The 25,659-nt window shown below is 42.8% G+C and overlaps 1 protein-coding gene and 1 pseudogene across 1 annotated transcript in view; one reads left to right on the forward strand and one right to left on the reverse strand.

Annotated features, from left to right (window-relative positions):
• Window positions 1-23,925, reverse strand: part of LOC135968933 (uncharacterized) — an 81,549-nt gene extending 57,624 nt beyond the window's left edge. Inside the window, exon 1 of the mRNA XM_065537588.1 lies at window positions 23,823-23,925. The gene's annotated coding sequence lies outside the window, so the exon portion shown is untranslated. The remainder of the gene's footprint in view (window positions 1-23,822) is intronic.
• A 320-nt stretch (window positions 23,926-24,245) lies between these two features.
• Window positions 24,246-25,422, forward strand: LOC141409335 (uncharacterized; annotated as a pseudogene).
• Window positions 25,423-25,659: the final 237 nt, after the last annotated feature.

Below are 25,659 nucleotides of genomic sequence, written 5' to 3' on the forward strand. Positions count from 1 at the left end.
AGAGGTGGAAATCTCTGTGGCCATATTTACATCGAACCCAGAACAAGCCTCGCCCTGACATCTTCCTTGGCACTTCTCAGTCCCTTCATCTGGTCACATGGTTTTCACCTTCATCGTGACCTCCACAGGGAGACTGGCACACAAGATTCAACAAGGGACGGTAGAGGGGTTGAAGCCAAGACCAGAAATCAGGTCATGAGGAGCCTCAAATACCAGCCTGACTTGGGACTGGTGGGTTGATGGAGCATGATTGAAGAGTTCTAATCAAAGAACCTAAAAAACCACCTTCCAAGGTGATCCTGAAATTTGTCAATATTTGCAACCAGCCAGTGTAGTCGGCTTCTTAAGGTGAGGAAGAGATGGCTACTCAGAGGATGCTAGAGATTCTGTGGACAATTTCAATTCCAGCTGTGATGTCTTTGTGGTTACTCCATAGCCACTAGGTTGTTGAAACCGACTAATCCCCCATTTATCCGTTGTAGCATATTATCTCTACCACCTCTCTTATCTTTTAGGGAAGGCAGCTAAGTTATGCTCCATGGGCCTTAAGCTTACTATCTCCCATTATTTACTCCAATCCCATTAAAGTGCCATCTTATAACTTCCATCCTGACCCCAGAAGCTGTATCTGCATCTTAACTTGGGAGGGGTTGCAGGATTCAGAGTACATTTGAGCACTATCTGAATATCTGCTCCAGTCTATGGTAAGAAGAGAGAAAGAGAAAACCGTAAGAGATGCCTGGAGATTCATGGATCCAACTCATTCAACCTATCAATGGACAGAGGTCTATATGGGTGAAAGGATTTTCCCAAAATCACCCAGACAAGTTTGAGCCCTCAGAGAGCAACAGCTCAACACACACGAACCCTCCTTTCTCAAGGTAGGTTCTCTTCTCTTGCCCAATAATTCTTTTCTTATCTTTCAGAAAGGAAATAAAAGCAGTTTGATCTACTGGACAACTGGAGTTTACCCTTGACTCCTTCTCTTATTCATCCTCTGGGGGAGGAGGGAATATAAGAGAAATAACCTGATTTAGGTATTGAGATTCTGAAAAGAAGGAGGGGTTGGTTTGGATGCTTAGAAAAATGATGTCACCAACTATAAGAAAAAAAAGAAAAGGAAAAAATATTTTGAAAGAAGGTGATGGTGTTGACAAATATACAGACACTCTCTGGAGATGAGGAGCAGATAGTTGGCTATGTTATTCCTAAGTCTTTAGGAAGGCATCTAGACTGAATAAATGATCTAAACTATAAATGGAATAAATGTGGAGTATCTGAGGATGCTGGCGTGCTGAGAAACACCAATAATAATACATGTAGAAGTTGTAGGAGAAAAATATTCAAGGAAGATCCAGAAAGGAACTGGCCAGAGAGGCATGCAAATATCCAGGGGAGTTAGGTGTAATACAAGCCAAGAGTCATGGTATTTCAAGAAGGAGCCAAAATCAACAGGAGCAGACGCATCAACAAGGACCAGCATGGTAGACTGGACCTAACCAAGCAGATGACACTGAGTACCACAGAGAGCTTCACTGGAGTATTGGGAGGAGAAGCCTAATCATAATAAACTGGTCGGGGGGTGGAGGGCAGTGGAGGTGAGAAATGGAAGAAAGTAACAGTGGACAAGTCTTTCAGAAAATACTAGATGAGAAATAGGAAGGAGAATGGATGAAAGCTTCAGAGGGGGAGCCAATGGAAGGATATTTAGAGGCGAGAGAAACTTGAGCATATTGATACCTTGACAAGGCAGACACAAAAGGAAGGGGGAAATGGAAACTCCAGGAGAAAATGATGTGTCCTGTGGAAGAGAAGAGATATCTCATTTACTGAGCCTGGAGGAAATGAGATGATGATGGGCCAGATGTAAATACAACTGCAGGAAGCTGGGAAAAGAAGAGTCTCATGATCTCCATTTTTTTTCTAATGAATTTAGGAGTCAGCATAGGCTAAGTTTTGCTGCAGGAAAAAAAATGCCCCCAGTATCTCAGAGGCTTAACACACTGTGTGGTAACTTGGGTCCACAGGGTGTCCTCCTCATTGCAGTCACTTGAGGACCTGGGCTGCTGGCGATGCACTCCACCATACTTAATTGCTACTGCAATGGGAAGGGAATTCAGTAAATTGCATATCTGTCTTTAAAGCTCCTGCCCATATTTCATTGACCAAAGCAAGCCACGTGGGTAAGCCTAACCTCAAGGTTAACATTTGACCAGAAAGTAGAGAGCTAGAAATATTTCGTAAATGGCACAGATGGTCATTGCAAGGAAGTGAGAGATATGTTGTCTACAGTCAGGGAAATTGAGTGGGAGTGTGGAAAAGTCTTTAAGGGAATTGAAAAAGGGAGATGATTTCAAACAAATGAAAGGACTGATGGGTGGCCTTGACAACCTGACTGAGTTTGGCATCCATAATTTATAGTGCTGCTAGTTTCACTAGTTGCGGGACTTTTAGCAAAACCCATTTCCTCTCTGAGGCTCTGTCTTCTGATCTGTAAAACGGAGGAGTTGGATCGGATGGCCTGTAAGTTTCTCTACCAAATTCCAAGATTCATCATTTGGACAGTGAATCTGATGATACTGAAACACCATGCCATTTAACACCCCTATGCCGACCACAGGTCTTAGAAGGGAATAGAATGTCTGAGATGCCTGCTGTGATACACACTCTACATCAGCATTGACATCATGGGGCCCTGATGCATTAGGTGAGTAAAGCAGAGCCCATTCTTTCCCATCTTAACAGATGCTACATGGATATAGAGGTCAATGGATTTGATTTTCTTTTTCTTTGTCCTATTCACCACCACCACTCCAGTTCTCTGCCTCCAATTCACTGCTGGTGAATGCAGTCACACCACTGGAGTGGGTGGAGGAGGAAGGGAGACGGGGAGGCTGAGGGAGGAAGGAGGGAAGGAAGAAGGGGGAAAGGCATTAATAGAACAGAAGCAGGCAATGATGAATTAAGGGAGCAGCCATTAATTTTTCATTTTGACAGATTATCGTCCGTCAGAAGGCAGAAGAGATGGCTCTTGTGCCCAGAGAGGAGACACTTGCTCTTTGTAATACAGGCTTCTCTTTTTTTCTGGAATTAGGTGGTGGGCACCCAAAGAATAAAAAATTTATGATAATCTATAATTTACATGTTAGAAGATAAATAATGAACTAAATCCTGTCATTAAATTGGTCCTTCATTTTTCTTAATTCCCTGGGTGATAAATCTGATTTTGCAACAGCATTTAGTATAAATTAATTTTTGTGTAAAGTTGGGGGAAGGCAAACTGTTTTAAACACTTCAGATATAGATTGTCCCGGACATTGCATTGCTTGGGGTCTTAAGATACAAGAGTCCTACCAATGTGGCTTTACATGAAGACTGGCATAAATTAAGGGACGATGTTCACGGGGTATTTTGCAAACCAACACTGATTCTGTAAAGCTTTGGAGTTTCATGAGTGGAAACATGAAGTCCCAGGACAGAGTTGGGGCTGGCTTGCACAGGAGGACAGCTGGAGAGGATGGCTTTGTTGAGCACCATGACGATGTCTTCCCTGAATGCTGACTAATGACATGACAGAAAAAAGCACTGCCTTTTAACCCCTCCATTTCCCCAACTGTAAAGTGAGGGCAATCATTGTTTAAAGGCATCGGTTAGATGATATATGTAAAACAAATATTGGCATAGCGGGCAGTCATCAGGGGATAGCTGACATCAATAAAGCACTGGCATGCAATGGATTACATGATAGTAGTTAACGATTATTCAGAGCCCAGTGTGTTCTTGACCCTGTTTCAAGACTTTCAGATGCATTAACCCTTACATTCCTTGAACCTAACCTATGAAGTGAGTGTTGCCATTTTCCCGATTTTGCTCTTGAGGAAACTGAATTATTATAGACATGGCTACCTTGGGCCAGGCATGTATTGATATATTCCAGGAGCAAGAGATATAGTGGTGGATAAAATAGAAAAAAAATTCCCCACATTCACAGAGCTTACATTCTTGTGAAAGGGATGAAGGCAATAACAAAATTAATGAGTACAATATGCAACCTAGAAGAAAGTGATAAGTATTTGGGGAGAAAAATAAAGCAGATGTGGGCACAGCGGCTCCCACTTATAATCCCAGAACTTTGGGAGCCAGAGGTAGGTGGATCACTTGGGCCCAGGTGTTTGAGACCAGCCTGGTCAACATGGCGAAACCTCGTCTCTACTAAAAATACAAAGTAATTAGCTGAGCGTGGTGGCGCACACCTGTAATCCCAGCTACTCCGGAGGCTGAGGCGCCGGAGGACCCACTTGAATCCGAGAGGCAGGGGTTGCAGTGAACTGACCCTGTGCTGCACTCCAGCCTGGGCGACAGAGTGAGACTCTGTCTCAAAATAAATAAATAAGTAAATTTTTAAAAATAAGGCAGAGAAGGCCCATAGAGAATAGAAGAGGGGTGCTACAATTTTAAGGGGTTGTCATTTTTAATAGATAAGTATAGCATGCCTGTTTCCAGAACTGGGATTCTGAATCATTCTGCCACCTTGTTTAAGGGAAAGACTATGGGTTCCCGAATCAGACAGACGAATGTATGCTTTGAATGAGATCTCTGCCTTGTATTCGCCTTGAAACCCGGGGCAATTTGCTTACTCTCTCCAAGCCTCAGATTTCCCGACTGCAAAATGAAAATATCGCTTCAGCAGGGTTGTCATGAAGATGGAGAACGATGGAGACGAAGGTGAGGCCACGTGGCCTTTTAATACATTCCTTTTCTTATCTGTACCTTGGAGGTAATAGTGACACCTACCACTTAGGTGTGCTGTACAGAATAAATGAGATAATCTATATTAGCACAAATAAAAAAGAATTTATAGGTGGCCCCAAGGGCCTACCTGAGTTTAGCATCCATTAATTTTTGTGGCCAAATATCAAGAGTTGTATGACCTGAAGCAAGATCATTTTCTCATCTGTCAAATAGCAGCAGTGGACCAGATGGCCATGATGTAAGTAAACATAACACTATGGTATAAGCAAAGCATCAAACCTACCTGGCACAAGGTAATAAGTAATAATAACAGCCAGTTACAAATGCCCTCAGAGCTGTGCTAACACTTTGCACGCATTGCCTTCCCTAAAGCTCACCATAACCTTAAGAGAGAGATAATGCTACTATCCCCACTTTACAGACATGCAAATAGGGTCAACGAGCTTAAGAAATTTTCCCCAAGCTCACCCAGTAACCAAGTGGCAAAATTGGATCTAGGGACTTAGTCTTCTATCCCAGGATGATTTTCTTGCCTGAATGGACTAGCATCATGAAGACAGATCTCAGGACATAATAGGTGCTCATTAAATGTTTGTTTAGTAAAAAGAATGATGAGTAAGCCATTGTTTCTTCCATGAACGAGGACACTGAAAAAGAGGATTGGATCCAGTGTCCCCAAGGGAATGAATGAGTCTTTTATAATAACCCCCTTCCAAAAGTCTTCACATTCCATTATATTGCCTGACATAAAATGTTCCAGTGGAATTTACGTGATAGGTTCCCTTAATGTCTGAACGTAGTCCTTCCTCTTTCTCAACCTTTCATGATAAATGCACTCTAATGGCCCACCTTGATGGTTTAGTGAGGGAGGATGACAGAATTCAAAGCCACTCTTGCTTTCTGGGTACAAAGAGATGATAGAGAGAGGTCACTGGAAGCCTCTATAAAATTACTAAAGATTTGGGCCAGATGGTATTTGCCATAATTTTTTAGGACTCAGCCATAGCAGTCAGGCACATCTGCAATGTGCTAGCTTTCAACCTACTGGAACTGATAGAAGAAGAATATCAGTGGGATAGGTCTATAGGATGACCTGGTGGAGCTAATTATTGTGTAGATGGAAAACTGAAGCTCACAGAGAAAAAGTGGCTTACCCCCGGTCACATAGCAAGATAATCTCAGAGCCTTGACTATTAACGCAGGAATCTTACCTCCCTGAAGAGCGTTTTCCAACAAGACTGCTCTGACGATCCAAGTTATCCTTTAGGAAAAATTTAACGCAGTCATGGAAAAAAAATGTCGCCATTCAATTCCTCAAGGACAGAAATTCCTAGAACCAGAAATACCATTTGACCCATCAATCCCATTACTGGGTATATACCCAAAGGAATATAAATCATTCCACTATAAAGACACTATAAAGACATGTTTTTTGTAGCGCTATTCGCGATAGCAAAGACATGGAACCAACCCAAGTGGCCATCAATGATTGACTGGATAGAGAAAATGTGGTCCATATACACCATGGAATACTATGCAGCCATAAAAACAAATGAGATCATGTCCTTTGCAGGGACATAGAGGGAGCTGGAAGCCGTCATCCTCAGCAAACTCACACAGGAACAGAAAACCAAACACCGCACGTTCTCACACATGAGTGGTAGTTGAATAATGAGAACACACAGACACAGGGAGGGGAACAACACACACCAGGGCCTGTTGGAAGTGGGAGGTGGGGGGCAAGGGGAGGGAACTTAGAGGGTGGGTCAATAGGTACAGCAAACCACCATGGCACACATATACCTGTGTAACAAACCTGCATATTCTGCACATATATCCCAGGGGTTTTTTTAGAAGAAATAAAGAAAAACAATTTTTTTTTAAATGTCACCATTGCACATCTTGGCTAGATCTCCTCTCAGTTGAAATTAGACTTAAGCTACAACAAAAGAGGTGCAGACAAGACAACAGGAAGAGCTGAGAGTGATTGTCAGAATATATATTAGAGGCAGGTAATAGCCCAGTGATTCCTAGACCCTGTCGAGAAGAGAGATGCTATGGCCATGGAGGCAACCAAGCCCTCTGCCTCCAGGCCAGAATAGATTTCACCAGGAAGAGGTTTCTTCCAATTCCTAAAATGCCATGATATCAGGTACTTCCTTACCATATTCTCCCAAAAGGTACTGATTTTCCTCTGACTGCAAATCTTTATGTGAAGGCTGATCCTCTCATTCACTTATTACTTAATGTGTATTGAATGCCGACTGTATACAGGACAATAGGAATACAGAGTTCAGCAAGATAGACTTGAGTTCCATCTCCATAGAGAGACAGGAAGCACCTGCAGAGACAGAGAATAAATGAGAGACAGAAGAAAAAAAAACAGAGACAGAGAGAAAGAGTAGAGACACAGAAAATGTTATAGGGTAAAACCAGGAGAGACCCACAGAGCAGTAGGGATGCAGGGAGACACAGAGAAATTGACAGGGAGAGATATGGAGCAGAAGAGATAGAGAGAGAAAACCGAGCATCTCACAGAAACAGCAAGTGACAGATGAGACAGAAACAGAGTAATTCACCACTGATAGTATCCATCCAAGTCACAAAGTGATTGGCCCAAAGGCTGAGCATGTGACCTACATGGGGCCAATCAGCGACTTTCTCTGGGATTAATCTATGGCTTCTAGGCAGGAGAGTTCTAGGCAAAGACTTCTATGATAAGACACAATTTCTCATGACTCCAATCAATGACAAATATCTCAAGAAGTTTTTTTTCCCAAAGGGAAAGATAGCCACAGGAGACAGGTATAAAGGCCACAGTACGGAGATACACAGTACAGTCAAGATATTGGTTAGGCACTTTTAGGCAACACCTTTTATTTTGTCATGTGCCTCATCTCTTTCTTCCTCAGCTCCTCACTTTGAGACACACTCGCTTGCAAGAGTCACAAGCACAACAGAAGTCGGGAGCCCGGAATAATCTCCCGGGTAACCCAAGAATAAAAGCTCGTCAGTCCCCACAGGGCATCCTGGGATTCTGTTCAGCTCACCTGCCAAAAGAAAGAGGTGCCTACGAATTGGGGTGGGAGGCAAACTTCCCTTCGCTTTTTATTCTCATCCAGTGCCGTGGTTTCCTATGGCTTCCACGTACTATAACTCCCAAATGTATACACCCAGCCACACTCTCCCTTGAGTTACAGACTCGCCCAGCCAATTGCTACTTGATACTGCAACTTGCACGCATTTTAGGTGTCTCAAGTTCAACATGTCCAAAATTAAACTCCTAGTTTCCTCAATTTAAAAAAAAAAAAAAAAAACCTATACATAAATAAGCCTTTTCTAAATTCCAAGGAGGGAATTTAGAGTTGGATTATTTTATAAGTCAGTGTCTTTCTGGCAATCTGCCATTACCCCTCCTGGCTACCCAGGAGAAAAACATCAGTACCCAAAAGTTGGGAGAATCACTAAGGGTTTCTAGGGGACTCCCAGGAAATCTGGGAGAAAGGAGTGCTTTCCTCCCCACCCATCCATGGTGACGCTTTTGCTTCCAGGACAGGGATGGATAAAAGAACTCACTGTGTGATCTGCCTGCAAGTCTCATTCTTCAAAGGTAATCAGCCCTGAGCACTCTCTGGAGTGAAAGGACCTATTTTTGTTGCAACAATGAGAGGTTTTACCTAAAGGGCCAATTAAACCATGAGAGATCATTTGCAGATAGATTTTGGAGGCGGGATTTCTGTTGTTGTGTTTGTTTCTTTGCAAAGACGTCAATAATCACTAGAATTTAGTTCCATGAAAAGTAAAATAAATATCAAAGAGCTTTTCTGCAAATTACTGTTCTGAGGGTCAGATTTGAAGATTTCTCTCTATGGCTTCAGGACCACTAGAAATTCTGCCCCACTCCAGAAGCCTTCTCCCCTCCCAGAGACTGTGTAAATCTCAGAAAAAGACTCTAATTGGTCTTTTGGGGTCAACATTCATCCCTTGGACCCACCATTGTTGCTAAAGGATGGGGCTCTCTGATTGGCCAGTTATTTGCACACAATTGTAGTGACTGTTAATGAAGGAAGAAAAATAGGAAAGATCTCTGGATGGATTTTTTAAAGAAACAGCTACTGGTTTCCATCCCTCTATTACTGGATTTCTTTGATGAACACCATAATGATGATGATGATGACAATTTAATGTTCATATCCCAAACATGTGTCAACACTTTTCATGCATGATCTCATTTAGATATGACAACAATCCTATGATGTAGGGACCATTGACAGAAGACAAAACCAAGGCTTAGAGAAAGTAAAACACTTACCCAAAGTCACTCTGCTAGGAAGGAAAACTGTTTGAAAGTTCCTGCCTTAATAGATGCATTAGTTATCTATTGCTATATGGCAAATTATCCCAAAACTTAGCAGCTTCAGATAACAAACATTTGTTATCTCATAGTTTCTGTGGGCCAGGAATCCAGGCATGGCTGAGCTGGGTGCCTCTGCCTCTAGGTCCCTCAGAGTCTATATAATCAAGCAGTCCACCAGGGCTGCAGTCTGATCTGAAGGCTTGACTGCAGGAAAATCTGTTTCTAGGCTCATTCATGGGGTGGTTGGCAGAACTCAGTTCCACATAAGCTGTTGGACCACGGGCCTCAGTTTCTCACTGGTCATTCATCACAGGCCTTCCTTAGTTCCTCGTTATAGGGGCTTCTCCATTTAGCAGCTTACAACTTGGCACTGGGCTTAATCACAGCAGCAGGCTAGAGAGTATGCAAGATAGAATTTACCATCTTTTTGGAACCTTCCTTCCAAGGTGAATCCCATCACTTTTGCCTGATCCTATTGGCTAGAAGTAAGTCACTAGGTTGAGTCACATTTAAGGGAAGACAATTGCATAAGGAAGTGGGAACTTTTAGTGCTATCATAGAGGCTGCCTACTGCAGTACTTTTCTTTTTGGATAAACAGGCTGCATTCATATACAAACCATTTAGTATTGCGGAGGGGCCTTCTCCTTCAACCCTCCAAATTCATTCACTGGATTTGTTTGGACCAAATCCTCACCGGATCACCTGACATGTTCATTTCTGAGTCTAACTACACTTTTCCTTGGCTGCATTTTTTTTTCCTCTTCATGTCTGCACCACTCCTGAAACATTTGAACCTGTGAAGCATCATATACTGTGATGAGCTTGGGAGCAGCTAATCTCATCCCTCATTTTGCAGATAAGAGCACTGAGGCACAGCTAAGGAAAGGAACCTTCCTGAAACCCCACAGGAAGCCAGAGGCAGGCTGGGACTCTCAATCTCATCCGCTCCCAGTATGCAGCACTTCCTAACACACCGGGATCCTTGCTGGGAAATCAATCCAAACCAGGCACTTGAACTCTACGGAGATTGCCAACATTTCATCAACATACAAATGAGGGAAACGTTGAGGCAATGCTTCTCCCCTCGTCCCCATCCCTTTCTTCACAGGGAGCTGACTTCGTTGCCTCCTGGGAGCAGGACGGACTCACTTGTTAACTGAGCAGTGAACAAGCCTTTTTGTATGAAAATCTAAGGAGCTCTTGCACTGTGTCTGATGTGGTTTCAAGGTACACAATGCCCTCTAGTCTTGAGTCAGGGTAATTCCAAGAGAAAAGATTCTGAAAACAATGGGGAATTATAAAATACACAAAATCTAACACTGGATGTAATTATTCACAACAAAGCGGCCCAACTTGGCAGTCCAAGGGTTCCAGGGACTCCCAAAATTCCATGTAAGTCAGTCTATAATGTAAAACATTTTGTGGAAAGCGTCTGTGGCTTTCATTGAATTTTTTTTTTTTTTTTTTTTTTTTTTTTTTTTTTTTTTTGAGACAAGCTCTCTCAGTAGCCCAGGCTGGAGCGCAGTCTTGGCTCACGGCAACCATCTTGGCTCACAGCAACCTCTGCCTCCCAGGTTCAAGCCATTCTTATGCCTCAGCCTCCCGTGTTGCTGAGATTACAGGCATGTGCCACCACACCCGGCTAATTCTTGCGTTTTTAGTAGAGATGGGTTTTCACCATGTTAGCCAGGCTGCTCTCAAACTCTGGGCCTCAACTGATCCTCCTGCCTCGACCTCCCAAACTGCTGAGACTACAAACATGAGCCACTAGGCCCCACCAGCTTTCACTGAATTTTGAAAGAGTAACCATAGCTATGTCACTAAACAAAAAGGTTGAGACCCCTAATTTGGACTCTCAAAACTGTTTGGAACATCTTCACTGGTGTAAAAGAAATGTCCAAAATGAGCTTCAGAGCATGTGCTTTTTAGATACAAAAGTACTTTGGGAGTTTAATATCATATATCTTCTCTGTTTGGCCCAACTTTCAAAGCTGTTCATTCCTTCCTGTAGACTGTCATTGGGAAGCCAATATCTGTATTTCAGGGTTCGATTTAATTCAGTAGGTGTTTGCTAAATGCCTGTTCCATTCTAAGCACTGGGGGTTCAAAAAGGAACCACAGTGGGCACTAGTTCATTTTTGCCAGTCCGTGTTCCTCTCCCATTCTTTTGGCAACACCATCCCAATTTCCTCCTGAAACCACTCACTTTTCTGTTCCTATTCCTGAGCCAAGGCCTCTGATCAGGTTGAGTCCCCAGCACCGGAGACCAAGAAGTAACCAGCCATTCAGTGCTTCCCACCCATCTTCCCGCCCACAGAGATGGCTTCAGGGAAGGGTCACTCCGAGCTATTAATAAATCTTGGAGCTGAGCTAGATCAACCCAGAAAGAGGGTCCTGCATTTACCTGCCACCGGAGTTAAACCTGCAAAGACAGAGAGTGAATCTCCAGCAAAGACTGAGAAATGGAGCCAAAAGATGCAAAGACGAAATTGAGCCCTAGATGACGCCACATGGAAAAGTAACCCAGACATTAGACGTTTCTTTTCCCCCTAACAAAAGTGAGTCTCACTCTGTCGCCCAGGCTGGAGTGCAGTGGTATGATCCCGGCTCACTGCAACCTCCGCCTCCTGGGTTCAAGCAATTCTCCTGCCTCAGCCTCCCAAGTGGCCGGGATTATAGGCACGCGCTGCCACACCCGGCTATTTTTTGTACTTTTTGTAGAGATGGGGTTTCACCATGTTGATCAGGCTGGTCTCGAAGTCCTGACCTCAAGTGATCTACCTGCCTCGACCTCCCAAAGTGCTGGGATTACAGGTGTGAGCCACCGTACCCTGCCAGCTTTATATCACTTTCAACAGAAAGAATTTTAGTGGCTACTCTGCCCTTGAGGAACACATAATCCAATAAGGTAATTTGTTTATAATTCGTAATAGTACACAACAAATGCCATAAGTAAACACACACACACATATAAATATGTATATTAAAATATGTGACTGGTCGCAGTAGCTCACGCCTGTAATCCCAGCACTTTGGGATTTGGGAGGCTGAGGCGGGCAGATCACCTGAGGTCGGGGATTCAAGACCAGTCTGGCCAACATGGTGAAATCTCATCTCTACTAAAAATACAAAAAGAAGCTGGGTGTGGTGGCATGCACCTGTAATTCCAGCTACTCGGGAGGTTGAGGCAGGAGAATTGCTTGAACCTAGCAGGTGGAGTTTACAGCGAGCCGAGATCTCGCCATTGCACTCCAGCCTGGGCAACAAGAGTGAAAACTCCACCTTAAAAAAAAAAAGTGTGTTGATACATATATAAATATATAATTTATATATTTATAGTTATAAATTATATAATGCATACAATTTATCTATAAATATATATTTTACATAAACATATATATACAAAGTTCAGAAAAAAGTGAAGGGAATATAAAACACCACCTGTAGGAATTTGTATTCTGCCTTGACGGAATAAAAGGATTTGCATAGGAAACAATCCAAAGGAAGGACATTTGTTAAGGAAAGACTAGTGGAGCCAGGACAGTGCTGGGTGTGTCTCAGCCTCTGAACGGGCTCTCACAGACAAGTCAAGAAGCCTCCTAGAAATTATGACTTTCCATATGTAATTGTCTCAGACCTCAGCTACACAGACCACAAAATAAGATCACATTTTCTTTTCACATTATTTTTTCTTGAGATATCAATCATATGCCACACAATTTACCCTTTCAAAATGTACAATTCAATGTTTTTTTGTGTTGTTGTTGTTGTTGTTGTTGTTGTTGTAAGACAGGATCTCACTGTGTCATCCAGGCTGGAGTGCAGTGATGCGATCTTGGTTCACTGCAACTTCTGCCTCCTGGGCTCAAGCGATCCTCCTGCCTCAGCCTCCCAAGTAGCTGGGACTGCAAGCATGTATCACCAAGCCAAGCTAATTTTTGCATTTTTTGTAAAGACACGGTTTTGTCATGTTTCCCAGGCTGGTCTCAAACTCCTAAGCTCAAGTGATCTGCCCACCTTGACCTCCCAAAGTGCTGGGATTACAGGCATGAGCCACTGCACCCAGCAATTCAGTCGTTTTCAGTATAGTCCACAAAGTTAGGCAGCCATCATCACTATCTAATTCCAGAACATTTTCATCATCCTTAAGAAGGAGCCCGGTACCCATCATCATCACTCCCCCACTGCCCCTTTATTCAACAGTAATCTGCTTTCCTTTTTTGGAAACAGAGTCTTACTCTGTCACCCAGGCTGGAGTATAGTGCTGCTACCACCATTCACCACAGCCTCAACCTCCTGGGCTGAGGTGATTCTCTCACCTCAGCCTCCTGAGTAGCTGGGACTACAGGCACATGCCACCATGCCCAGCTAATTTTTGCATTTTTTTGTAGATACAGGGTCTTACTATGTTGCCCGGGCCAGTCTAGAAATCCTGGGTTCAAGCAATTTTCCTTTCTTGGCCTCCCCAAAGTGCTGGGATTACAAGCATGAGCCACAGTGCCAGGCTGTAATCTGCCTTCTATTTCTATGGATTTAATTCTTCCGGACATTTCTAATAAATGCAATCATATAACGTGTGTCTTTTTGTGTCTGGCTTCCTTCACTTAGCATATCGTATTCAAAGTTCCTCCATGTTGTGGCGTGTATCAAAACTTCATTCCTTTTTAATGGTTGAATAATATTCCTTCATGTGTATAGACCACATTGTATTTATCGAATCATCAGTTAATGGACATAGGGAATGTTTCTACCTTTTGGCTATTACGAATAATGCTGCTACAAACACTGGTGTGCAGATTTTTCTGTGGACATACTTTCAATTCTCTTAGATATATACCTAGGGATAGAACTGCAGGGTGATATGGTAACTCTATATTTAACTTTTTGAGCAATGGCCAGACTGTTTTCCAAGGGAGATGCACTGTTTTACATTTATACTAGCAGTGTAGGAGGGTTCCAATTTGTCCACACTTGCTATTGTCTGTCTTTTTTATTATGGCCATCCTAATGGGGGTGAAGTGGTATCTCATTGCAGCAACTTGCATTTCCCTAATAACTAACATATTTCCTTCTAATGACCAAATCATGATCCTTGTGTCCCTTCTAGCCTGATTACTACACATTAGCCTTTTAAAAAGTGATCTCCAATGATTAATTTCTCCTAGTGCCTCCTGTCAGCCTCTTTGCTGCAATTACCAAGTCAAATCATCCCATTCCCGCTCCCCGTCTGCAGATCATGCTGGAGTACACCTGCTGCTCATAAACCCACAAAGGCAGACTTTACTGTGGCTACTACTCAAAGGCCATGCCAAGAACTCCTTCTCCTGCAGCCCCCCTGGCTTGCAATCTTGCTAAGTTCAGGAGAAAGGGTACAGAGTGATGTTGGATTCCATTAGGAGACAGAAAATTATGTTTTTTCCAACTCTGGGGCCAAAATCAGCCTGCACAGAGTCTGAAAACTCTTTAAAGAAATTTTCTCTAACCTTCTGACCACCTCTCCTCTAATCAAAGGCATTCAAACCCAGCTTATAGAGCCAGGTAAGAAATGGAATCCACAGAACCAACCCATCCACCAGTACTCTTCTAAGCCCCTTCCCCAAACTCCTTCCTCTTCTAGTTCAATGATTATCAGCATGATCAACATTTGGGACCAGATTAATTCTTTTTCTTGGGAGGATGTCCTGTGTATGGTGGGATATTTAGCAGCACCCCTGGTCTCTGTTTAACCACCCTCACTTGTGGCAATCAAAAATGTCTCCAAATACTGTTAAATGTTCCCCCAAAAAGGGAGGTTGCAAAATTGCCCCGGTTGAGAACCACTGTATTAATTTGGAGTAGGCAGAACTCCAAGAGGGACCTCGAGATCCCAGCCCCCTGACGCAGGTACTCTGTGGGTGGTAGGACCTAGGAATATCATGGGCTGTCACTTCCATGATTAGGTTGCACCTTCAAGCAAGAACCATTTAGTAGCTGAGCTAAAGCAACTCCAGAACTGTGAGAGATTATAATAAAATTATTGTTATTCCAAGCCACTCTTTTGGAGTATTCTATTATACAGCAACTCCTTAAATAACATCATTTCAATCAATGTCATTTCATTATAACATTGGTGAGAGAAAGAATCCATTCTCAGCCAGGGGCATTGTCTGTATGGAGTCTGCACCTTCTCCCCATGTCTGTTATAGATTTTCCCTGGGTACGCCAGTTTACTCCAACATCCCAAAGATGTACACATTAGGCTCGCTGGCGTGTCTGCTTGGTCCCAGTCTGAGTGGCTGTAGGGGAGTGTGTGAGTGCACCTGGCAATGATGGGATTGGTCCTGTCCAGGACTGGTTTCTGCCTTGAACTGTGAGCTGCCAGGGGAGGCTCCAGCCACTAGAGACCCTGAACTGGAATGAGCAGTTTAGAAAAATGAATGAATATAAATTATTGTTAAAAATTCATAAAGTATATGATAATCATACAAATGCATGACAATAAACGATGCAGTAAAATAGCACTCTGCAAGCCCGCCATATTTGTAATTTTTTTTTTTTTTTTAATTGAGACGGAGTTTCGCTCTTGTTTCCCAGGTTGGAGTGCAATGGCACAATCTCGGCTCACCTCAACCTCTGCTTCCCAGGTTCAAGCGATTCTCCTGCCTCAACCTCCCGAGTAGCTGGGATTACAGGCTAATTTTCTATTTTTAGTAGAGACAGGGTTTCTCCATGATGATCAGGCTAGTCTCGAACTCCTGACTTCAGGTGATCTGCCTGTCTTGGCCTCCCAAAGTGCTGGGATTACAGGCGTGAGCCACTGCGCCCGACTTGTGATTGTTTATTAACTGTGTGGTGGCAAGAAGTGCTCCTTTCAATTTTCACTTCTAAACACTTATTCCTTGATTCCTCAATTTAACCAAAAGCTATCACTCATCGATTAACCAAAAATTGAATAAATAGGCTCACGGTGACTCATGCCTGTAATCTCAGCACTTTGGGAGGCAAAGGTGGGCAGATCACTTGAAACCAGTAGTTCGAGACCAGCCTGGCCAACACGGTAAAACCCCGTCTCTACTAAAAATACAAAAATTAGCCTGGCACGGTGGTAGACGCCTGTAATCCCAGCTACTCAGGAGGAGTGAGCCAAGATCGCACCACTGTACTCCAGCCTGGGAGTACAGTGAGACTCCATCTCAAAAAACAACAACAGCAACAACAACAAAAAATGGATAAATAATTATCTCGCTTGTTTTTATTAATCTTTCTTAAATACATATATAGCTCACACTTATGTCAAGATTTTAGAAGTGTTCTGGGTCTTTATTTAGGAGTTTGGTGATGTTTTTGTGACCAGAAAGATGCTGCAGTAATTTAACTCTTGTTTCTATCAATTAGCCTACGGTAACATTGGTTTCCTTATATGTCATTTCACTTGAGGCTGCTGTTCACAAGAACCTGTCAATGACATTAAGTGAGGAGTTACCGTTCAGTAACAGATAACAGAAACAGACTTTGGTCTCTGGAAGTGGGAGGCTGCCATAACAAAACCTAAACTGCAGTAATGGCTTTGAGACGGGGGTGTGTACACATTACAAAGGCTTTGAGAAATGTTAGCCGAGGTTTGATGGCCCTTGAGGAGGCTGCTGGTGAGGGCTTAGTAAAGTTAGAAAAATGTCATGATCCTTGTTATGTAATTATGAAAGGTTTAGCAGCACTGTCACCTGTGCCAAAGTAGAGACTAGAAAATATACAGAATTAACTGTTTAATTTGGATGAAGAGATTAGAATTCCAAACAGAATGTTGATACTAGTTTCTTTTAGTAGATAAGGATGGAGGCCAGGCATGGGGCTAACAGCTGTAATCTCAGAACTTTGGGAGTCCAAGGTGGGCAGATCATTTGAGGTCAAGAGTACGAGACCAGCCTGGCCAACATGGTGAAACCCTGTCTCTACTAAAAATACAAAAAAGTTAGCCAGGTGTGGTGGCACGCACCTGTAATCCCAGCTACTTAGGAGTCTGAGGCAGGAGAATCACTCAAACCCAGGAGGTGGAGGTTGCAGTAAGCCAAGATCGTGCTGTTGCATTCCAGCCTGGGCAACAGAGTGAGAGCCTGTCTCAATCAGTCAATCAATCAATCAATAAAAGTATGGAGAAACATGACTTGAAAAAGGAACTGTTTGATTTTCAACCAAATTTAAAGCAAGTTGTGAAGGATCCTGGACTGATGGGTTTGAAAATAAAGTTGTTTCTCATTTCTAGCCTCTCTACATGAAAAAAAAAAAAAATTCTTATATTAAGAAATGACCTTAGAACAAATATCAAATCCAGAGTAGAACTATGAGATCCTTTCTTCAGGCTTTAGAAAAATTTAAGGTGGTGCCTCACAGACCCTTGCAGCAAACAAAAGGTCCTCTAAGGATCTTACAGGCATGCCTCTGAGACATTCCTCACTCAACTTCATCAACGTTAAACTCATAACAATAAGGACAACGTTTCACAGCAGCTTTCCAGGGAGCCCAAGGTAGAGAATCACTTTTATCAACAAGATTTGTGGGTATTGATTGTAGCTAATTGAGTGAACTCAAATAAGAGTCACAAAAAAATCCTCAAAGTTTTTAAGAAAATTATGCTGGCAAAAACATCACCAGCTTCATAGTTGAAGCTGGTGATGTTCTGCCAACCTATTTTTCTGGACAGAACTCATACAAAGCAAAAAGGAGTCTTTAGACACTCCCTCCAAAAAGTACTATGGATAGGAATCAGGCTGGGAAAAAAAAAAAAAAAAAAAAAACTATTCAGCTGCAAACACCAGCTGTTTTATAGAGAAGGAAGGATAATTCAGAAGGTGAACCAGGATTCCATTGCATAGAGAATTATTCCCAGGAAATAGAGCTAAATAGTAATTAAAGAACTAGCAACATGTACTCAGCTATATTTCAAAATGTCTATGGACCAATGAGTGCTGTGTGACTGCTATTTTCCCATGTTTTGAATGCGAGTGTCTATAATGATCTATGCCTGTCTCACCATGGTATGTTGGTGAGACACTCAGGAAGCTTCATTCACACCTGAACTTCACTTAGATAACAAGATCCTGGACCTCAAGCACAAGGTTAATAGCATAAAATGATATGGCATCGAGGTGTTTTAGAGGAGGGGTTGAGTGTATTTTGCAAGTGGAAGGGCTGAGAATGATCATGACCAGAAGGCAGATTATGATTGCATTTCCAAAATCCGTCATCGGCAACGATGCTTCTGGCCCCACATGCTACTACAGAACTTTGTTACTCTCCCATCAAGAGATGGAGTCTGTGCCCCCTTTCCTTGAATTAAGGCCTTTGGGATCACCACAATAAATAGAATGTGATAGAGTGAGGCTGCACGACTTCTGAAGCTTGGTCACAAAAGGTGATACAGCCCTGCACCCCTCCCTCCACCCACACTTCTTTGGAGCCCTGGGCTGCCCTGTAAGAAGCCTCGTTGTCCTGGAGCCGCTATGCTGAAGAGTCCACAGGGAGATACACAAAGAGAAAGAAAGTGATTCCCAAGGAGCCTGTGTCAGTCAGGAATCTCCAGAGGGACAGAACTAATAAGATATATGTCTCTCTGAAAGGGAATTTCTTAGGGAGAACTGACTCACACAATCATAAGGCAAAGTCCCATGATAGGCTGCCTGCAAGCTGGGGAAGAAAGAAGCCAGTAGTATTCAATCCGAGTCCAAAAGCCTCAAAACCAGGGAAGCCGACAGTGCAGCCTTCAGTCTGTGGCTGAAGACTGTTGTTTTAGTGGTTGTTTAGAAGTGTGTAGCACCTCCCGACCACGCGCAGTGGCTCACGCCTGTAATCCCAGCACTTTGGGAGGCTGAGGTGGGCAGATCACGAGGTCAAGAGATCGAAACCATCCTGGCTAACACAGTGAAACCCCGTCTCTGCTAAAAATACAAAACATTAGCCGGGCGTGGTGGCGGGCGCCTGTAGTCCCAGCTACTAGGGAGGCTGAGGCAGGAGAGTGGCGTGAACCTGGGAGGCAGAGGTTGCAAGTGAGTCAAGATCACTCCACCACACTCCAGCCTGGGCAACAGAGCAAGACTCTGTCAAAAAAGAAGACGTGTGTAGCACCTCCCCTGCCCCTTTCTGCCTGCTCCAGGCTTGTAAGATATTCCTGCTTCCACTTCACCATCCACCATGACTGTAAGCTTCCTGAGGCCTCCCCAGCTATGCTTCCTGCACAGTCTGTGGGACCATGAGTCAATTAAACCTCTTTTCTTTATAAATTACTTAGTCTCAGGTATTTCTTTAGAGGAATGCGAGAACAGACTAATACAGCAAGGAACTACCTCTGCACAATCTGGGAAGACTTGGTAAAGCCAATGAAATTTTAGCCTGATCTTGGAGAATGTTTTCCAGGTGAAAGAAGGGCAAAATACACTGAAGACAGAAATGATACCACATGATTAAAGCACACATAAAAGAGAAAGATTTTTTCTCTGGAATTTAGATATTTTAGGACACACACATGCGCACACACACACATGAGGGCTTCAAAGTTCATGTAAAAGTGGAATTAAAAGAATTAAAAGCCAGTGGGCACGTTGGCTCACACCTGTAATCCCAGCACTTTGGGAAGCCAAGGGAAGAGGACTGCTTGAGGCCAGGAGTTCAAGACCAGCCTGGCCAACATGGTGAAACCCTGTCTCTACTAAAAATTAGCCAGGTGTGGTGGCAGGCAGCTGTAATCCCAGCTACTTGGGAGACTGAGACAGGAGAATCACTAGAACCCAGGAGGCAGAGGTTGCAGTGAGCCAAGATCATGCCACTGCACTCCAGTCTGGGTGACAGAGTGAGACTCTGTCTCAAAAAACCAAAAAAAAAAAAAAAGATAAAAATGAAAATATAAACTTTATTTCTCAACATAATTTCCATCAAGTTCAGGACACTTTTGTAAGCAATAATACCAGCCATTAGTCCATCCCTAAAGAACCGAGAGTCCTAGGAATTCAACCATCTCAATGTAGTCTTTTTTATACTATTAACTGGGGAAAAAAATGAGTGCCCTTTAAAGATTTCTTAAGATTAGGAAATACAAAGAAGTCAGAAGTAGCCAAATCAGGACTATAAGGGAGATGTCTAATGATTTCCAATCAAAACACTTGCAAAATTGCCTTTGTTTGATGAGAAGAATGAGCAGCAGCATTGTCAAGATAGAGAAGAAATTTCTGGTGAAGCTTTCTCAGGTGATTTTCTGCTAAAGCTTTGGATAACTTTCTCAAAACACTCTCATAATAAGCAGATATTATCATTCATAGACCCTCCAAAAAGTCAACAAGCAAAATGTCTTGAGCATCTCAAAAAAGTATTGCCTTGACCTTTGCTCTTGACCAGTCCATTTTACTTTGACTGGACCACTTCCACCTCTTGGTAGCCATTGTTTTGATTGTGTTTTGTCTTCAGTATTGTACTGATAAAGTTGTGTTTCATGTCCTGTTACAGTTCTTTGAGAATGCTTTAGGATCTTGATCCCGTTTGTTTAAATTTTTCATTGAAATCTCTTCTCTTACCTGCAGCTAATCTGGTCACAACAGTTTTGGCACCCATCAAGTAGAAAGTTTGCTCGATTTTTTTTTCTTTTTTTTTGATATGGAGTCTCAGTCTGTCACCAGGGTGGAGTGCAATGGCGCAACTCCTGCCTCCCTAGTTCAAGAGATTCTCCTGCCTCAGCCTCCCAAGTAGCTGGAACTACACGTGCACACCACCACACCCAGCTAATTTTTGTATTTTTAGTAGAGACAGGGTTTCACCATGTTGGTCAGTATGGTCTTGATCTCTTGACCTCATGATCTGCCCACCTCGGCTTCCCAAAGTGCTGGGATTAGAGGCATAAGCCACGGTGCCCGGTCTCCAATTTCAATTTTTTTTTTTTTTTTTTTTTTTTTTGAGACGGAATCTCGCTCTGTTGCCCAGACTGGAGTGCAGTGGTGCCATCTCTGCTCAAGCACAAGCTCTGCCTCCCGAGTTCACGCCATTCTCCTGCCTCAGCCTCCCAAGTAACTGGGACAATTTTAATTTTTGAGTCTGAATTGTGTAAGCTGAACCAATTGAGATGCCTATGGTGTTGGCTATTATTTCTGTGGTTAACGATTGATTCTCTTCAATTAGGACATAACAAGATTAATTTTTTCCTCGCAGATCAATGTGGATGGTCTGCCACTGTGGGCTTCATCTTCAACATCATCTCATATCTTCTTACAACCAGTTATCCATTTGTAAACTGCTGGTTTCCTTGGGGCATTGTCCCCATAAACTTTTCACGCAGCATCAGTGATCTCACCATTCCTCCACTCAAGTCTCACCATAAATTTGATGTCTGTTCTTGCTTCAATGTTAGCAGAATTTATGTTGCTCTGAGAGGGGCTCTTTTCAAATGAATGTCTTGTTCTTCTGAATGTCTAAAACTAGATTGAGTTTAAACATACTGTAACAAGTTAAAACAAGTTTATTTTGGTGGGAAAAAAAAAAAAGAAATCCAAGCATAGTTTTTACATTATGCATGGAAAATATACATTTCCTTGAACTTTCTGAAGACCCCTCATGTACATATAAAAGTTAATTGGCTGAAACACAGAGTATATCAGGACAAATGGCAGGAAGCAAAGCTACAAAAGTCAAGTGGGTGCTAAGACCTATCCTACCACATAGTTATAGTCATCAGGGTCCTGGTCAGACATAAAGCAAGGCAGAGACCATTCAACTGTCATAATCTTAGAAGATTTTATTGGCTGCCTATTACGTTCCCATAAATGTGAACCACAGACCAAACATAATTGTGAGATTATGCAATAACTTCCTCAATCCACTCCCCTCCAATCACAATGATAACCTTAAAAGGAAACACAACTTGCTTCTTTGAACTTCACTTTTGTCCTGAGAGATGTGAATTCCCAAGTTGACCACAGCTTTAAACATCTAAATGTGTATTTTTAACACTGGAAGCATGCATGCTTCACATTTTTCCATGGAAAGCTTAGCAAACAGAGGTGCTATAACTGGCTCCACTGCCTGAAGGCACATTTGTTTAATCAAGGTACTCTAATACAATTAACAGAGAACAAAGGAGAGCCATTATGCAAACAACAAACAATTCAAAGCGATCCAGACTCGGATCCCCCTCCAAGACGGCAGTGGAGTGGCAGATCTAATGTCCTTGTAATATCTGGTCTCTGTATGAGCATTCATGAAATGCCATAGAAACCAAATATTAAAACACCTACAACTTTAAGAGACAAGATAGGTGATGGAAGCCACCAAGAAGCAAGGAGCTCTCTAGTGAAGTGTCAAGAAAGGAGAGAGCTGTTCAGAAGCCGTGCAGGCCTGTTAAGGAGCTAAGTAGTTGGAATGTCTGGGTGACTCCCTAAATAAACACTGAAACACTTTAAATTTGTACATAAATAAAACTAAATCACAGTAGTCAACATAGGAAAGCCAACTATTGTGTTTTGTGTTTTCTGTTTAGCACCTTGAAGACATCATTTCATTCATGTATTCTACAAATATTCATTAAGCATCAACTATGTGCCAGGCACCCTTTTACATATTGAGGATACAGCAGTGAACACCCCAGGCAAGATCTCTGTCCTTATGGAACTTATGTGATAGAAGGAGATAGTAAACCCATAAACAGATGGATCTGTTAATGATGACACAACAATGAAGAAAATAAAATTGAGTAACTAGAGAAGGAAATGGACTACAACAGGAGAAGGGGTCAACTTTAGCCTGGTCAGGCAAGAGGTGACATTTAAACTGAAGAGGAGATACTTGACCTGACACCAGATAAAAAGCTAATTTTACAAAGATCTAGGGAATATGGATTCTATGCAGGAGTGACACCCTGAGGTTGGAAGCAGGCTCAAAGCTTTAAAGAACAGAAAGAAGGTCAATGCAGCTGGGACATCATGGTGAAGAAGAGTCAGGAAATATGGTTGGAGAGAAGGGCACGGGCCAGATGACGAAGGGCCTGGCAGGCCAAGGTAAAGAGCTTGGATATTATTTAAATGCAACGGGGACTGGGTGCAGTTACTCATGCCTCTAATCCCAGCACTTTGGGAGGCCAAGGCAGGATGATCACTTGAGACCGGGAGTTCAAGACCAGCCTGGGCAACATAGTGAGACCCTGTCTCTTAAAAAAAGCAATGTTCTTTACTTAACCAAGCATGGTGGTGCATGTCTGTGGTCCCAGATACTCAGGAGGCTGAGATGGGAGGATCACTTGAGCCCAGGAGGTCAAGGCTGCAGCAACCTGTGATTGCACCACTGCATTCCAGCCTGGGTGGCAGAGTGAGACCCTGTCTGTAAATCAATCAATTGATGTGATGGGAAGTCATTGGAAGTTTTTGAGAAGAAAGATGGGATCTGATCTACATTACTAATCATTGCTATAAATACTGTATGGGCAACAGACTGATAATAAAGCACAAAGGAGTAAGCATAAAAACCATGGTAGTTGCCCCAGCAAAAGATAATAGAAGCTTAGACTTGAGTAGCCACAGTGGAAATTATTTCACTTACCCTTGACAATGACCCATACACTAAGTACCAACCTGCTTATTTCACAGGTGAAAAAACTGAGGATGGACTTATATATTAATAACATGATGAATCACACAACTGGTGAGTAGCAGAGACAAGAGTCACTCAGATCTGCAAGAACCAAAGCCCACACATACTCTCTCCTACCTCTCTGCCACCAGGTGGAGTTGAGAGCTGTTAGAAGGGTCACCAGCGTTCAGAGGCATGGATTCCCAGGTCCTCAAATCCAAGACCAGTAGCACTCTCCCTGAGAAAGGAAGGAATAGTATTCAGCAATAAAAAGTTTGATACATGTAATGCAAATCACATAACACAGATAAGCATCAAAGATACCTGGCTGGGGATCGGCCTTTCTCAAAAGAAGACATACTCCATGATCCCATTTACATTAAATTCTAAAAGAGGCAAAATTAATACATCGTGAAAGAAACCAGAACAGTGGTTAACTGGGGGGAGTAGAAGTTTTATACTTTAAGTTTGATAATAATCAGTTTTGTCACATCATCACAAGGAAGTTTTCTCAGTATCAATGCATAAACATACTTAAAAAACACAAAACCAAGATCAGCGATGCAAGCATTGGTATATAAGGAAATTCTGAATGCTGAACACTGCCAGCCCCACGAACTGGAGATTCTCAAAAAACGGCCATCTAAGACATTTGCCAGTTCTAGGTCACCCTTGTCAATGTGGAGCATTTGCGAACTGTCAGTCTTAAAATCCAGCAAGTGGGAGATGACATGTAGAAATGGCACCTCGAAAGGGAAAGAAAAAAAGGAAGAGCAAATCATCAGCCTTGGACCTCAGGTGGGTGTAGGAGAGAGAATGTATTTGGTGTCTGTCAAATTTTTGCATCCTTCATTGACACTTTGGTCCATGTCACTTTTGTCCATGGCTGGAAGATGCAGCCTCCAGTTGCATCCATTTGCTGCAAAGGGCATGATTTTTGTTCTTTTAGATCTTTCTGGTAAAGAAACCCTTTGTCTTGTTACTGGTGGGATGAAGGTGAAGGCAGGCCCAGATGAATCCTCACCATATGCTGCCATGCTGGCCACCCAGGATGTAGCCCAGAGGTGCAAGGAGCGGGGCATCTCTGCCTTACACATGAAACTCCGGGCCACAGGAGGAAATAAGAACAAGACCCCTGGACCTGGGGCCCAGATGTCCCTCAGAGCCCCTTGCCTGCTCAGGTATGAAGATCTGGCAGAATGAATACGTCACTCCAGTCCCCTCCGACAGCACTCACAGGAAGGGGGGGTCACTGTGGTTGCCGTCTGTGGACAGAAATCCTCAAAATATTTTTCTGTTAATAAATTGCTTTCCTGTAAGAAAATAAAAAGCCAACCAATATGCCCTGAGCACTAATTATATGCCAGAGCCTCTTCTAAAAGCTTGACACGTTGAATCCACCAACAACCCTACGAAACTGGTTCCAGGATTATTCCCATTTTAGAAATGAGAACACTGCAGCACTGAGCACTGAAGGACTGAGATCCTCTGATTGCTTGCTTATATCCCCAGTGAGACCGGAAACTCTTTGAGTCAGGTTCCATGTTCTGTGGCTTCACGGATCTTCAGGTACTGTGATAATGCCAGCCATGGAGTGTGGCAAAAAATCAAAACCACGATGAAACATCAACTGACACCAATCGTAATGGCTATTATTAAAAAGTCAAAAAATGCAGATGCTGGTGGGGCTGTGGAGAAAAGGGAAGACTTAACCTCTGTTGATGAAAATGTAAATTAGTTGTTTGCGGAAAGCACTTTGGAGAGTTCTCAAGGAACTTAGAACAACCATTCAGCCCAGCAACCCCATTATTGGGTATATACCCAAAGGAAAATAAATCTTTCTACCAAACAGACACGTACACTCACACAGTCATCAAAGCAGTATTCACAATAGCAAAGACAATACACAATAGCAATGAAATCAACCTAGGGGCCCATCCATGATGGGCTGGATAAAGAAAATGTGTACCATGGA

This window comes from Macaca fascicularis, chromosome 20, assembly GCF_037993035.2.
Source record: "Macaca fascicularis isolate 582-1 chromosome 20, T2T-MFA8v1.1".
Lineage (NCBI taxonomy): Eukaryota > Metazoa > Chordata > Mammalia > Primates > Cercopithecidae > Macaca > Macaca fascicularis.